General features: G+C 41.2%; 1 protein-coding gene and 1 long non-coding RNA gene across 4 annotated transcripts in view; one reads left to right on the forward strand and one right to left on the reverse strand.

The window, feature by feature from the left end:
* LOC311581413 overlaps positions 1–5,490 on the reverse strand; it is a 36,959-nt gene extending 31,469 nt beyond the window's left edge. The window contains exon 1 of the long non-coding RNA XR_014773771.1: positions 5,461–5,490. This is a non-coding gene — a long non-coding RNA (uncharacterized lncRNA). The remainder of the gene's footprint in view (positions 1–5,460) is intronic.
* Positions 1–14,459, forward strand: part of LIMS1 (LIM zinc finger domain containing 1) — a 106,360-nt gene that overhangs the window by 34,405 nt on the left and 57,496 nt on the right. Inside the window, exon 1 of one of the 3 annotated variants that reach the window (XM_084753592.1) lies at positions 291–635. The exons of the other annotated variants lie outside the window; for them this stretch is intronic. The gene's annotated coding sequence lies outside the window, so the exon portion shown is untranslated. Of the gene's footprint in view, positions 1–290; positions 636–14,459 lie in introns of those variants that run through there. 3 annotated transcript variants of the gene reach the window in all.

A 14,459-nucleotide genomic window follows, 5' to 3' on the forward strand; every position in this document is an offset into this window, starting at 1 on the left:
GCTAGCCAGTGCCCAGCATCCCGGTCTCTAGGCTGGAGGTGGAGCTGGTAGAGCTGTCAGAACATTCAGCTTCTTCTGTGCTGATTAGTTACTAACCACTGCTGTGAAGTGGTCGCCTTCACTTTACAAAGGCGTTTAGAAAGCTGTGGGTCAGGGTTGACTTCATGAGTCTGCAAGACAGCTCAGCAGGATGTGAGTTATGACATTTAGGGTGTTGTCTTATTGCTTCAGAACTGTGGAGCTTTTGAGTAACATACTGTGTTAACATGATTTAACTGAATACAGGCCGAAAAAGCCTCAACTTGGTTTCATTGGCTTAAGTATAGTTCAGAGCAATAGACACAAAGTTCAAATGAGGAAGTACTATACAATCAAGGAAGTGAGAGCCTTTAAAGATAATTTGCTCTCGTGGAAGCGGCTGCCCAAGTCCTGATAAATGATTTGAAGTAAGAGCACTAGAATAGAGATCCTCTATTCTTCATTAGGAGAGAGGGGGTGTGGAGACCCCGCGTGTGAAACCCTCCTAGTCTCTCCTGGCTTCGCAGAGGTGGCTTATGTGGGTAAAGTGACTGGACCGGAGGAGACAAGGCTGGACAGAAGAGAAGGACCCGAGCCACAGACTAGCACCATACAGGGTACTGCTATGTTTCTGCATTTGGTCTCTGTTTTATCTGTCTTTCTCAGTATTTAAGGGCATAACCGAAAGGTGTTTATTTAAATTCTCAAGGAAAGACGCAACGATAACTAGTCAAATAATTTTTCTTTTATTAACCTGAAAACTTTTCTTAAAAAGGAGGTCGTTCTTTTGCTTTGGTTTGGTTTTCATTTCTGAGAAAAGATTTTGGGTAAGTTGTAACCTTTTACTGTGCTACTTAAAATCTTCTCCCTTCAGCAGAGAGCAGTGGCTTAGATATTTCTTATGGATATGTATGTATTTAATTATTCAGTACATATGAAAGTAGCTTTATGTTCCTGTGGTTACAGAGGGAAGGGCAGCGTCCTCTGTGTTGGCATCGTGCACTTTAGGTCCTGTGGAGAGTTATACTAGCAAAGACTTGAGTCAAGCTTTTCTGGAATTGTGTTATATTAATTGTTTGTTTATTTTGATTTTCAAATTAGGGTTTCTCTGTGTAGTTCTGGCTGTCCTAGAACTCACTCTGTAAACCAGGTTGGCTTCAAACTCAGAGAGCACCTGCCTCTGCCTCCTGAGTGCTGGAATTAAAGGCATGTGCAATCATTCCCAGCATGCTATTAATTTTTCAGCTATAAATTCTGCCTGTGATCATTGGAAAGAGAAATGTACAGTTTGTATATTTAGTGATCTTTTGTTCTTGCTGTTCACAACTAGTCAAATAATTTTTCTTTATTCATTAACCTGGAAAACTGCTTAAAAGAGCAGTGTAGGCCATTCTTTTGTTTTGTTTTGCTTGTCTTTTTTATTTTTGAGACAGAGTCTCTCTATGCAGTTATAGCTGTCTTGAAACTGGCTGTGTAGACCAGGCTGGCCTTGAATTCACAGAGATCTGCCTGCTTCTGCCTCCTGAGTGCTGGGATTAAAGGTGGGCATCACCATGCCTGGCCCATTCATTTTATTTTTTTCTACCACTGAGCTATAGTTCCTGATTAAATTTGGGAATTAGCATTTGGTAATGGTCTTGAGAAAATGGGCAGCAGCCTTGTGGAGGCAGGCTTTATGTAGCACAGGCTGCCTCAGGTGTGTTAACGTAGCCGAGGGTTAACTTCTGACTTTCCTGCCGTTACCTCTCAAGTGCCAGGATTTCAGATACGTGCCACTGCCCCTACTCCATGTGGTGCTGGGCATTGAACCCAGGACTTCATACATGCTAAGAAAGCACTCTTATCAGCTGAGCCGTATCTCCATCCCAGCAGCCAGAATGTGCAAGTTATTTTTAATTACTCACTAGTGTATGGACCCATGTGTATATGTATATACACATATATATATATGGAAGAAAGTGGTAGATAGTGGTGTGGATAAATAAGATAACTGTGGGAGTGATGATAGGTTTGCTTAGGAGGTATACCCAGGCCTGCCTTTGAGTGAATTATTTGGAAATAATTTGAATGGAGAAGGAGGAAGAAGGATTGAAATCCAATCCTATAATATGATCCCATGATCACTAAGTTAGCTACTGAAACAAATCCATAGAAGTCAAAGTAGTATGTATCCAGAACACACTGTTGCTGAATGCTGCTTTCCCTGTGATTTTAGGCCTTATCACCGTAAGAGGGAGATTTCCTTTGACCACACCATAGATGAAGCATTTGACTTCCAAGTGAAGAAACTTGTCAGGCTAACAAGAGACCAGGCCAGAATTCTGCTGTAGGCAGCCTCTCCTGGCTTGCTTCATGATAAAAAGTGAAAGGATCAGAGGATTCCTTTTCCTGAGTTTGAATATGGTCAGCTGAGTTTTCAGTGCCTCTTCTAAGTCCTCAGGGTTCTTTCTGGGCTGTGTGTATCTATTCAGTAATTGGTGCTTGTTATAGATCTAGAGTGATGCAACCCAGTAGAAATGTAATGTGGGCCCGAATGCCGTTTTCTAACAGCAGTGTTCAAAATGCAAAAAGAGGGTAGGTGAAATTCAATGTGTCACACTGTTATTACTATGTCATGCCAGAGGTATGCGGCCAATAGTATTTTAAAACTATTAAGATAGTCTGCTATATATCTTATACTACAGTACGTCTCAATTCAGATTAACCACATTTTAAGTTGAAACATGGGGTATGTGACTGCAAATTAGAAAGCATATGTACCTGAAAGAAAAAGACAGTCATCCTAAAAGTTCATCAGAAGCAAAGAATCTGCTTTAAAGCCACTGTGACCAAGGGAGCAGCTTTACCTAACTTGGGAGCTCTGGAAGAAAGGTCCCCTACTGAGAAGGAAAGCGTTTGACCATATCAAATAGACAGTAGTCTTCCGCCCGAGGACTATTTATAGAGAGCAAAGTCTGAACCCCTTTATCACCCCCACCAGTAACAACCTCAGGAAAACCGCACTGCTGACTCTTAGATCTAAGTCTATTTGGGGTAGCAGAGTATGTGTGCTGGCTCTGCTGCTCACTGTCAAGATGGAACCACCGCCTTGGAAGTACGTGTGGTGTTGTTGCCTAAGGTGTTTCTCCTGTGCTGTTTTCAGATGGAACGTCTGTCTGTCTGCCTAAGAAAAGACATGAGAACAAACTCCTGGATATGGACGTTTCCAGACTGCGTTCCACCTGAGTAGTGTAAATGGCACTTGCAAGTCTCTATCCAGAGTTCATCTAGTATTATAAGTTCTCCAGTCGGTCCAGCCATCTCCTTACTTTAAAAAAAGTTGGGATTTCTTTCGTCTTCCTGCTTCCTGTGGTTCTTGTTGCTTTGTGTTTGTCCCACTGAACCTCTCTCTTTTCCAATTATATTTGTTGTTTGGGTTTGGGGTTACTGTTTTAGTTGTTTTGTAGTGTTGGTACATGTGTGTGTGTGTGTGCACACACATACACACACACACACACACGGGAGATTTTCCAGGAAAAGGAAAGCAGATGTCTGTTCTAATATTTTACAAACTTATAGTTTGATCCAAACTAATCTGAGACAAAGAAGGTGACTTTAGACTGTTAGGTAAATCGTCCATCAGAAGGAGATCATAACTCTAAAGCCCCAGCACACAGAGCATGAGTGCATCTGTGCTCTTAAATACTACAGATGTTGTCACAAAACAACCCCAGAACAACACAGCTGTTAGCCTGCAAGCCATTCTGTTGATCTGTCCTCAGGGACCGAGCAATGGCTTACCTCATCACCTGCTGCTGCCACCTGCCGGCTGCCAGATAAAAGGACACCCCACCCCGCAATCCCACTGTATTACACCAAATTCACTCAGTGGTTGTTATGAAATGTAAATGTGGCGAAGGGCTACCATGGCGGACCCATGCCAAAGAATGTAAAGATCTGGTGTAAAATGGGTTTATTGGGGTAAGGAAGGAGGAGTAAGGGTCGGGGGAAGGGGAAGAGGCAGCCAGCGAGCCATGAGGGCAGAGAAAGGGGAGAGGGAGCTTGAGAGCTCAGGGGGAAGCTTTGGGGAGGCAGAAGATTTCCAGGCCGCTAATATGTCTTTCATATCTTTCACGGGCTACTCTGGCCAGGTCACGGCTTCGTTATAAGGCAGGAGATTTCCAGACCGGCAGTATATCTTTCTTAACCAACTCTACCAGCAGTAAGAAACCATCTTTAAATAATCTTATCTTCATCTGGCCAGGTCATGGCCGTGTCTGCTTGGCTGCCCACTCTTTTCAGCATTTCCTGGGACTGACGAACCCACCTCTGAAGAACGGAGGCTCAGGACTGCTCTGAACTAACAGAATCTGAGCCTGTTGCTAGACTCATTTAACCAGGCCTCCCAGTAAATTTTCTTAATTGTTTTGAGATATGTCTCTTTGGGACTTTTTTTTCCCCCTCTGAGACAGGGTTTCTCTGGGTAGCCCTGGCTGTCCTGGACTCACTTAGTAGATCAGGATGGCCTTGAACTCATAGTAATCTGTCTGCTTTTGCCTCCCAAATGCTGGGATTATAGGTGTGCACCACTGTGCCCAGCCTCTTCGGGACTTTTATCTTAAAGAGTTGTTCCATTTTATTAAAGGCTTTTTCTTCATTTAATGAGATGATCTTGTAGTTTTTGTCTTTCAGTCTGTTTATGTGGTCAGTTACCTTTATCAATTTATGCATGCTGTACCATCCCTGTATCTTGGAATGAAGCTAACTTGATCCTGATGGATAATCTTTTTGATGTGCTCTTTGATTTGGTTTTCAAGTATATTAGTGAGGATTTTTGTGTCTGTTCATAGAGGATATTGGTCTATACTTTTATTTATTTTGGTTGGGTCTTTGTGTGGTTTAGGTATCAGGGTAATAGTGGCTTCATTGAAAGAATTAGGAAACTTTCCTTCTGTTTCTATTTTGCAGAATAATTTGAGGAGTATTGGTACTCTTTCCCCCTTTGGAGGTCTGGGAGAATTCCCTCTGAATCCATCTGGCCCTGTAGTTTTTTGGTTGGGAGACTTTAATTCCTTCTGCTCCCTCCCCCCACCCCCCCCCACCCCCCCAGAGACAGGGTTTCTCTGTGTAACAGTCCTTGCTGTTCTGGACTCCCTTTTGTAGAGCAGGCTGGCCTCGAACTCACAGGGATCCACCTGCCTTTGCCTCCCAAGTGCTGAGATTAAAGGCTTGCACCACCACTCCCAGCTTTTACTCCTTCTGTTTTATAATTGGTCATAGGACTATTTAAACAGCTTGTTTGATTTTATCTAAATCAAGTAGGTTGTATGTATCATGGAATTCATCTGTTTCATTTAGGCTTTCTAATTTAGTGGAATACAGATTATTTCTTTATATATTTATTTTTATTTATATGTATGTTTTGCCTGCCTGTATGTATGTACCACATGCATGCAGCGCTACAGAGGTTGTCAGATCCCCTAGGACTGGAATAATAATAGATGGTAGTGAGCTATTATGTGGATGCTAGTTGAACCTGGGTCCTCTGGGAAAGCATCCAGGGATCTTAATCATTGAGCTATATCTCCATCCCCATGGACCCAGATTTTTATAAAGTATGTCTTTATGATTCTTTGGATTTCCTTTGTGTCTATTGTAATATGCTCCTTTTCATATTTACTTGGGACTTCCTTTTTCCCAAAGATCCAACTTTTTATTTCATTGAGTCTTTATATTTTGTTTTTGTTTGTTTGTTTCCCCTCTCTCTTTTTAAAAAAAGATGTATTTAGTATGTATACAGTGTTCTGCCTGCAAGACAGAAGAGGAAACCGATCTTATTATAGATGGTTGTGAGCCACCATGTGGGTGCTGGGAATTGAACTTAGGACCTCTAGAAGAACAGCTAGTGCTCTTAACCTCTGAGCTGTCTCTCATTCATTCATTCATTCATTCACTCATTCATAGACAGACAGGATTTCTATGTGTAAGCTCTGGCTGTTCTGGAACTCACTCTGTAAACCAGGCTGGCCTCTGCCTCCCAGGTGCTGGGATAAAAGGTTTGCATCATCACTACCTACCTGTTGTTGTTATTGTTTCTTTCTTTTTCTTTTAAATTTCATCCCTGAGTTTGATTATTTCTTGCCACCTACTCTTTTTGGGTGCTGTTTCTTCTTTTTGTTCTAGAGCTTTCAGGTATGTTGTTAAGTTGCTAATATTAGCAATAAGTTGCTAAGATTAGATATGAAGGAGGCACTTGATACTATGAATTTGCCTCAGAACTGACTTTATTGTGTCCTATATGTTATATTTTCATTCATTTATTAAAGGTTTTTAATTTCTTTCTTGATTTCTGTGTTGGGTCACTTTTGATTCAGTAGTGAGTTCCTTGCCCATGAGTTTATATACCTCCTACTGTTTCTGTTTTTGTTGATATCCAGCTTTATCTATGGTGGTCAGATAGGATGCAGGATGTAATTTCAATTTTCTTGTATATGTTGAGACTTGATTTGTGTCCTAGTTTGTGGTCAATTTTGGAGAAGGTTCCATGAGGTGCTGGGAAGAAAGCATATTCTTTAGTGTTTGGATGGAGTGTTCTCTATATGTCTGGTAGGTCCATTTAATTTAACTCCATGTTTAGATAACTGTATAAAGGTTTAATGCGTGTTTTCTGCTGTAGTGGTGTTCCTTTTATTAACTTGGGCGCTCTTGTACTTGGTGCACAAATGTTTTGAATTGCATTATCCTTTTCATGGATTTGTTTTGTTTTGGGTTTTTTTTTGTGTTTTGAAACAGGCTATCTAGACTTGGCTGTCCTAGACTCCCTTTGTAGACCAGGCTGGCCTCAAACTCACAGCAATCTGCCTGTCTCTGCCTCACGAGTGTTAGGATTAAAGGCGTGCGCTACCACGCCTGGCTTGATTAATTTTTGTTTGAAACTATTTTGTCAGATATTAAAAATTGCTACACTTGTTGGGTATATTTTTTGGAACACCATTTACAATATTTTTACCTTAGAGTGTTAATCTTTCTTTGATGAAGAGATGTGTTTCTTGGAAGTAGCAGAAAGATGGATCCTGTTTTCTGATCCAATCTGTTAGCCCATGTCTTTTTATTGGGGGAAATTGAAACTATTAATATTGGGAGTTGCCTATCAGTGAGCAGCAGCATTTATTGCTTCTTGTTACTTTCTGTTATGCTGTTGACTTTTTAACCCTCTTTTGATGTACTGTTCTGGGGTGATGGATTCCTTCTGTCTTGTAGGGTGTAGTTAAACTCTTCAGTTTAGTTTTCTCTCTAGTGTTTTTTGTAGAACTGGATTTGTAGATAAAAATTTTGTATTATCATGAAGTACTTTTCTTTACCAGCTGTGATTGATGGCCTTTCTGGTTATAGTAGTCTCTGCTGGCATCTGTGACCACAGAATTTGTGTAATTCTCCAGGACTTCTGTCTCAGAGGTTAAGAGCACTTATTGCTTTAGCAAAAGACCTGTGTTCAGTTCCCAACACCTACATGGTGGCTCACAAGTGTCTGTAACTTGAGTGCCAAAGACTCTAATGCCCTCTTCTAGCGTCTGCAGGCTGTAGTCATGCACATGGTGTATGTGCTTACCTGCAGCAAACACGAAGACATACACAAAACGGTTTTTTGTTTTTGTTTTTATTTTTAAAGAAAAAAGCACTTGAAATAAAAACAAGGGACAGGGAAGACTGGGAGGAGAGGAGGGAGAGGAGACTCCAGGTGGGTTATAAAGTTAATTAACTAAAATCAAAGACATAGAACTTCACAGAAAAATCCAAGAAAGAACATACATAGAAACTTTTCTCTATAACATAGGAGGGAGGGAGAGAGGGAGGGAGAGAACACAAACAGGAGCAGGAATACGAGCCTGTGGAATGGGTGAGGCCAGAGCTTAGCATTTGGTATTCCCCTCCGTAAGTATATGCCTCAGTTTTTGAGAATGGGTCTTTCACTGAATCTGGAGTTTGCTGTTTCAACTAGACTATCTGGCCAGCACCCCACAAGCACTCGTCTGTCTCCCAACTCCTCCTTGACCTGTCCTGTCACACCCAGCTTTTACAATGGCTACTAGGGATCCATACCAGATCTTTGTTGTTGTTTGTCTGTCTGTTTGTTTTTCGAGACAGGGTTTCTCTGTGTAACAAGCCCTGACTGTCCTGGCTCTGTAGTCCAGTCTGGCCTCCAAGTCGGACTCCACCTCTGCCTCTACCTCCACCTCCCAAGTGATGGGATTAAAGGTGAACGACCACTGCCCAGCTCCATACGCAGATCGTAATGTTTGAACAGCAAGCACTTTTCCTACTGAGCCATCCTCCTAGCCTCATTTTCCTAGCACTTAATTTATTCATTACATTTCCTTATTTACTTACTTACTTACTTATTGTGTATGGGCACATAAATGGTACAGCAAGTGTTTAGAGGTCAGAGAACAATTTTCAGCTCTCTCTTTCTAACATATGAATTCTGACATTAAGTATGCATCTTTTACATGCTGAGCTGTCTCACTTGCCTTTGATTTTCTTTTTTTTATAAGGCTTTCTGTTAAATGGAACACTTAAAATGTTCTTTCTTTTTTTTTTTTTTGTAACTTTTTGATTTTTTTTTAAGGTTTATTTATTTATTTTGTATACAGTGCTCTGCCTACATGTACAGCTGCAGGCCAGAAGAGAGCATCAGATCTCATTATAGATGTCTGTGAGCTACTATGTGGTTGCTGGGAATTGAACTCAGGACCTCTGGAAGAGCAGACAGTGCTCTTAACCTCTGAGCCATCTCTCCAGTAAATGTTATTTCTTGTTAGTTGAAAAGCAGCAGATTCACAAACAGGCACTAGAGGGTGCTGTTTTCTAGTGTTGAGCAGATTATGTGCTTGGCTATGTTTTCCTACCCATAAACACTTCCTCTACTACATTACTGAAAGAATTCTTTTGTATACTATTTGTTGTTTTCTGCTCATAATGTAAAGAAATGCTCTTTTAATCTTCACCTATACACTTTTATTTTATTTTATGTGCATTGGTGTTTTGCCTGAATGTGTGTCTGTATGAAGGTGTCAGATTCCCCTGGAACTTGAGTTACAGACAGTTGTTATAAGCTGCCATGTAGGTGCTGGGAATTGAACCTGGGTCCTCTGGAAGAGCAGCTAGTGTTCTTAACTGCTGAGCCTCTTTCCAGCCCAGCAGATTAGCTTCTAAGCAGTTCCTTAGGTATTATTTATTATCAGTTTGTTGTTATTGTTATTATCATACTAATTGGTATCTGTTCTGTGAAAGCCAGTATACTGGAAATCTTAGGAATTTTGAACTCTTTTTTTTTTTTTTTTTTTTTTTTGTAAATTTGAGTCTAACCAGACACACACCACAGAGGTAGGCAGGGTTTCAGACTCTCAGGCTGCACAGTGAGACTTTGTTTCAAATAATAAATCAAACAGTGTTTCACTACGTAGGCCCGTAGTCTCAGATTTCTGATTCTCCGCCTCCTGAGTATTCGAGTTACATGGGACCACTGCCACACTTTATTAAATGTATTTTAGATCAAGAGACTTGAGCAACTGTCTTGTTTTGAAGCACAGTCTCACCAGGTGGCTCAGCTGGTTTCACCACTGACCTTCACCTTTTACCTCAGCAGCATTCGTAGAGGTATGCCAGTGTACAGATTGTCCTCCATAGTTAAGTAGCTGCCACAAGGCTCCTCTAGCTAGTCAGCTGGCCAGTGTATCAGTTCATGGTAAACTAAAATAGATACTTTACATTCCCCAAACACTAGACTAAAGTAAACGCCCCCTCCCTAGGTGAAAGGCTTAGAAAGCTCTTTCTACTCAAAAGTAACTTTTTACCATGGTTCAGTTTCTGTATTTCTAGCCACAATATGACTACCAATGGTGAGAATTTATAGTTTTAAGAATTAGTACTGGGGGGCGGGGCGGCTGCAGAGATGGCTCAGAGGTTAAGAGCACTGTCTGCTCTTCCAAAGGTCTTGAGTTCAATTCCCAGCAACCACATGGTGGCTCACAACCATCTTTAATGTGATATGATGCCCTCTTCTGGTCTACAGGTGTACGTGTAAGCAGAGCACTGTATACATAATAGTAAATAAATAAATCTTTTAAAAAAGTAATATTTGGCCGAGTGTGGTGGCAGGTTACTGTGAGTTTGAGGCCAGCCTGGTCTACAAAGCAAGAACAGGACAGCCAAGGCTACACAGTGAAGTCTGTCTCGAAAAAACAAAAACAGCCCCCCCAACATTTATCTTAAATTATTTTATGATATATATACTATTTATTCATTTTTGCTTGCTGCAGCATTAATAGAATGGAAGTTACTATTTTATGTGCTAGGAAGAGTGTAAGCTTGATTAGTGTCGTGTTTGGCAGGAGGAATTGAAGATGGAGTCTCTAGATACTTAGCATTCTGTCAGATAACATTCCAGTTAATTAACAAGTGTTTTAATTACAAATTTAAGATCTGCTAAAGAAAAACAATCTGGTAGCTGGATGCACTTAAAATATTTAGTATCTAGCCTTTTTTCAAACATTTGCTAATCCCTGCCACAGAAACATGAAAAGTGAAGTGAGACATCCCATGATCGAGGAAGAAAGGAAGTCAGACTGTCCTCTGAGACAAACTCCAACTCAGTACAGGCCTAGAGGACTGTAGTCACTACACAGAGTGAGTGGCTTTGATATGTGTGAACAGGTTAGACCATCGGGAAGGCTTCGTGCTGAGCGTCAGCAGCTGAAGCGCAGCCGTGCATGCCGGGAATCCCTGCAGGCAAGGGCCCGGGGCAGGAAAAAAAGCAAAGCAGAAAGCGATGACAGTCATAGTCTACATTTTAAGAAATTACTAATACAAGGCTTCTTTATAGGAAATCAACTTCCTTGTCTGGCAGATTGTGTCTTTCTGAGCCAAGGGCCTTGTTTGTAAGTTTCTGTGTATATGTGTTGATGTGTGTCTGTAAATATGACTAAGAAAAAGTTTCACAGTACTAAACACCTTCTCATGTTTCTGTGAAGTTCCTGAACCTGAGTTCCTCAGCAGCTGTTTCCTGTCTACATGCTGTTTGCCACACTCTAGGGAACACTGAGGGAGATGACTCAGCAGTGAGCAGCATTTGGTGGGGCAAATGCAAGGGCAATGTGCCTGAAGTTGAGGGAAACGTCACCTGGAGAGCACCCACTGCCTCGATGAGAAGGCTCCACAAAATGGGAACAGCATGGAGCACAGCTGATAGAGAATAGCTCATAGAGAACAGCAGAGCCAAGGAGACAGAGCCTGTGCTCATCTGGGCTACAATGAGGGAGAAGCAATTAGTTGTTTGAAGAAGCAGGTGGATCTCTGAGTTCAAGGCCGGCTTTGTCTATATTGTGAGTTTCAGACCAGAACTACATAGTGAGACCCTGGCTCAAAAAAAAAAAAAAAGGTATCAAATTTGGAGGAAATGCTAAAGTACTAATTATATGTACAGAGCTTCTATATTCTTTCCATATTATTTACTTTTTAGTTTTGAAGTGTATACACAGGTCCTTATTTACCTACTTAGTTATGCCTGAAAGCAAGGCTTTTCCTCTTTCCTTGCTAGTCTTAGTGGTTTCCTTAATCTTTAGTGATTTTACATTGATTTTTTTTTCTTTTTTCTTCTCTTCTTTTGTTTATTTTTTTTAAGACAGGGGTTCCTCTCTGTAGCTCTGGCTGTTCTGGAACTCACTGTATAGACAGGTTGGCCTCAAACTCACACAGATCTGCCTGCTTCTGCCTCCCAAGTGCTAAGGTTAAAGGCATGCACCAACGCTGCTCAGCTTCTTACAATAACTGAGCTCCTTATTGAAGTTTTCTGTTTTATTAAGCATTGTTTGGAAATGTGTAGACCAACAGAATGATGGTGGTGTTTTCCGTGCTAGCCTTGCTATGCCTAGCAAGCACTATATGATACACTCCAGCCCAAAATGTGTTTTAAACTCATTATGTAACAAATGATGGCTCTCTGTGTTTCTACCCTGCAGTGATGACCTGAGCATTAACAAAGCTAGTATCCCTTCACCTTCCGAAAACTGTGTGCTTGTAATATCTGTAGGAGCCACATGGTGGCAGAAAGAGCACTTAAAAGCTGCAACCTTCATAGTCTAAGACATCTGTACTGGATATTTGCATCTGTTTATTGGTTTATTTCGGCTTTTGAGATAGGGTCTCACTCTGGCTCAGCCTCTCCTCGAATTCTGACAGCCTTCTAGTCACAGCATTCCTAAGCTAGCTGTAGTGAAATGGTTTTCTTTGGTTTCTACCACATTGAAGAGATTACGTTCTTTAAAATTGAGTTCTTAATTTGAGAAAGGCAACATGGTGCTGTGGTTATAAGTAAGGCCTCTTGAATGCCATTCAATTCTGGTACTATCACATAGCAGTGTAGGCCTTATTTCTGCTTATATAAAAAAGGATGTCACTCAGGATTAAATCAAATACTATGTAAAACATTAACATCATGATCGTTGCCTTTAATATGACTGTTATATAAGCTAAGCGCGGGGTGGGTTTTGTGTTGTTTACTGAGCTCCAGCAGAACAGAGGTCATCATAAAATAAGAGAACCGTGGAAAATAGGCCCTCAAGGCAGTTGTGCTGGTTACATTCTGAAGATGATAATGGGGGTGGGAACGGGGTCATCTGCCAGGAGTGGAGGATCAGGGTGTGACAGGAATGGAGGATCAGGGAAAGCCGGTAAGGGTTTCAAGTAGCCTTGTTCAAGATATGATAAAGCTAGAAGCACATAAAGGAACCACCCTGTAGGTATATGTGCTATTCTTGATTGTATGGCTTTATTTTCAGCAACATGTTTCCCTGAAAAAGCACAAACCCTACTCCCTCCCCAACACACACACACACTCTGAATGTCTTCTTCCTTCTGCCCCTGTGGCTTATGCTGCTGTGAGAAGGACCTTCAAACTCTGTTATCTCCAAGTTTATAATCCTTCCCACCCTGAATTCAAACTCTTCACCCCCATTCCCCCATATGACATATAAATCATGTAGACACCTTTTTTCCACATAACATGTAAATCAGGTAAACTAGATTCAAAATAGGATTCTGAGTTCCCCAGTTTATCAGCAAGTTTATCAGGGATCATCAGCTTGTTAGCCTTGAGGCACCCCTCACTCCTCCACTTAGAATGCTCTCTCCTCCTTTTATTTTTATTTTATTTTATTTTTGGTTTTTAGTTTTTGGATACAGGGTTTCTCTGTGTAGCCTTGACAGTCCTAGACTCACTTTGTAGACCAGGCTGACCTCGAACTCACGGTGATCCACCTGTCTCTGCCTCCTGAGTGCTGGGATGAAAGGCGTGCACCACCACCGCCTGGCGCCCTCTCCTCTTTTGAAAGAGACCTCCTTTTGAAATTTAACATGTCCTTGAATGTACTGTGTATGATCTTAGACAAGATATTTGTCGCTAACGTCCTCAGAGGCCTCATTAGGAAAAGCTATTAGGAACATATTTTAGTACAAACAAGAAATGAGTCTTCTGCACTCTCATTGCCTGGACTTCATTACTTTGTTGCTCTCCTTGTTTCACATTCTTCTTCCTCTCTTAACATATTTAAGAGCAGATTCTGCTTTCAATTGATACTAACTCGGTATGCATCAGAGTTGGTCTCTGAGGTGGACACTTTATTATAAGACCACATACTGATGTCCTTCATGACAAAAAGAACAGATTCCTCAGCATTATTTAATGCCCACGCGGTTTGTAATCACATTTCTCCACTTGTCGTAAGAATGTCCTTCTATTGTTGGCTTGTTTAAACTACTATGTATTTACTTAATAATATATTTGATTGTTAAGACTAGGTCTCAAAAACAGATGGATATATTAAAGGAAAGAGAACTCTAGGGATCAAACTCAGTCCCTCACACTTGCAAGGTATGTTTAACCTGCTGAGTCGTCTCCATGCCCCCACTTTACCTTTTGAGACAGGAGCTGATTGTCCCTGCACTGTGTACCAAGGACGAGTCTTAATTTCTGATCCCTCTGCTGCCACCTCCCCAGTGCTGGGCACCACCACACCCAGTTTATGTGACACCAGTGATAGAACCCACAATTTCATGCCTGCTAGGCAAGCAGTCTACCAACAGAGACACATCCCCTGGCTAATCTTGTGAACTTTTAAAACTATTTATTAGTTCAAAGTAGGCTTTAAATGCTAGCCTTTCAGTGGGCAAGATCAGGTCTGTTTTGTTGCTCCTTGGATAAAAGAATGTGAAGAAAAATGTTAACAATGCAGAGCCTGCTTGCCTCCCTCTCTGCTCCTCCTAGTCTGTCACCTCACTTCTCCACTTTGCTTCCTGGTGCACCTCACACCCTTTTTTTTCTGTTTTTGTTTTTTTGTTTGTTCTGTTTTTTTTTTTTTTTTTTTCGAGACAGGGTTTCTCTGTATAGCCTTGGCTGTCCTGGACTC

Source organism: Acomys minous (assembly GCF_964271855.1).
Source record: "Acomys minous genome assembly, chromosome: 13".
Taxonomy (NCBI): domain Eukaryota; kingdom Metazoa; phylum Chordata; class Mammalia; order Rodentia; family Muridae; genus Acomys; species Acomys minous.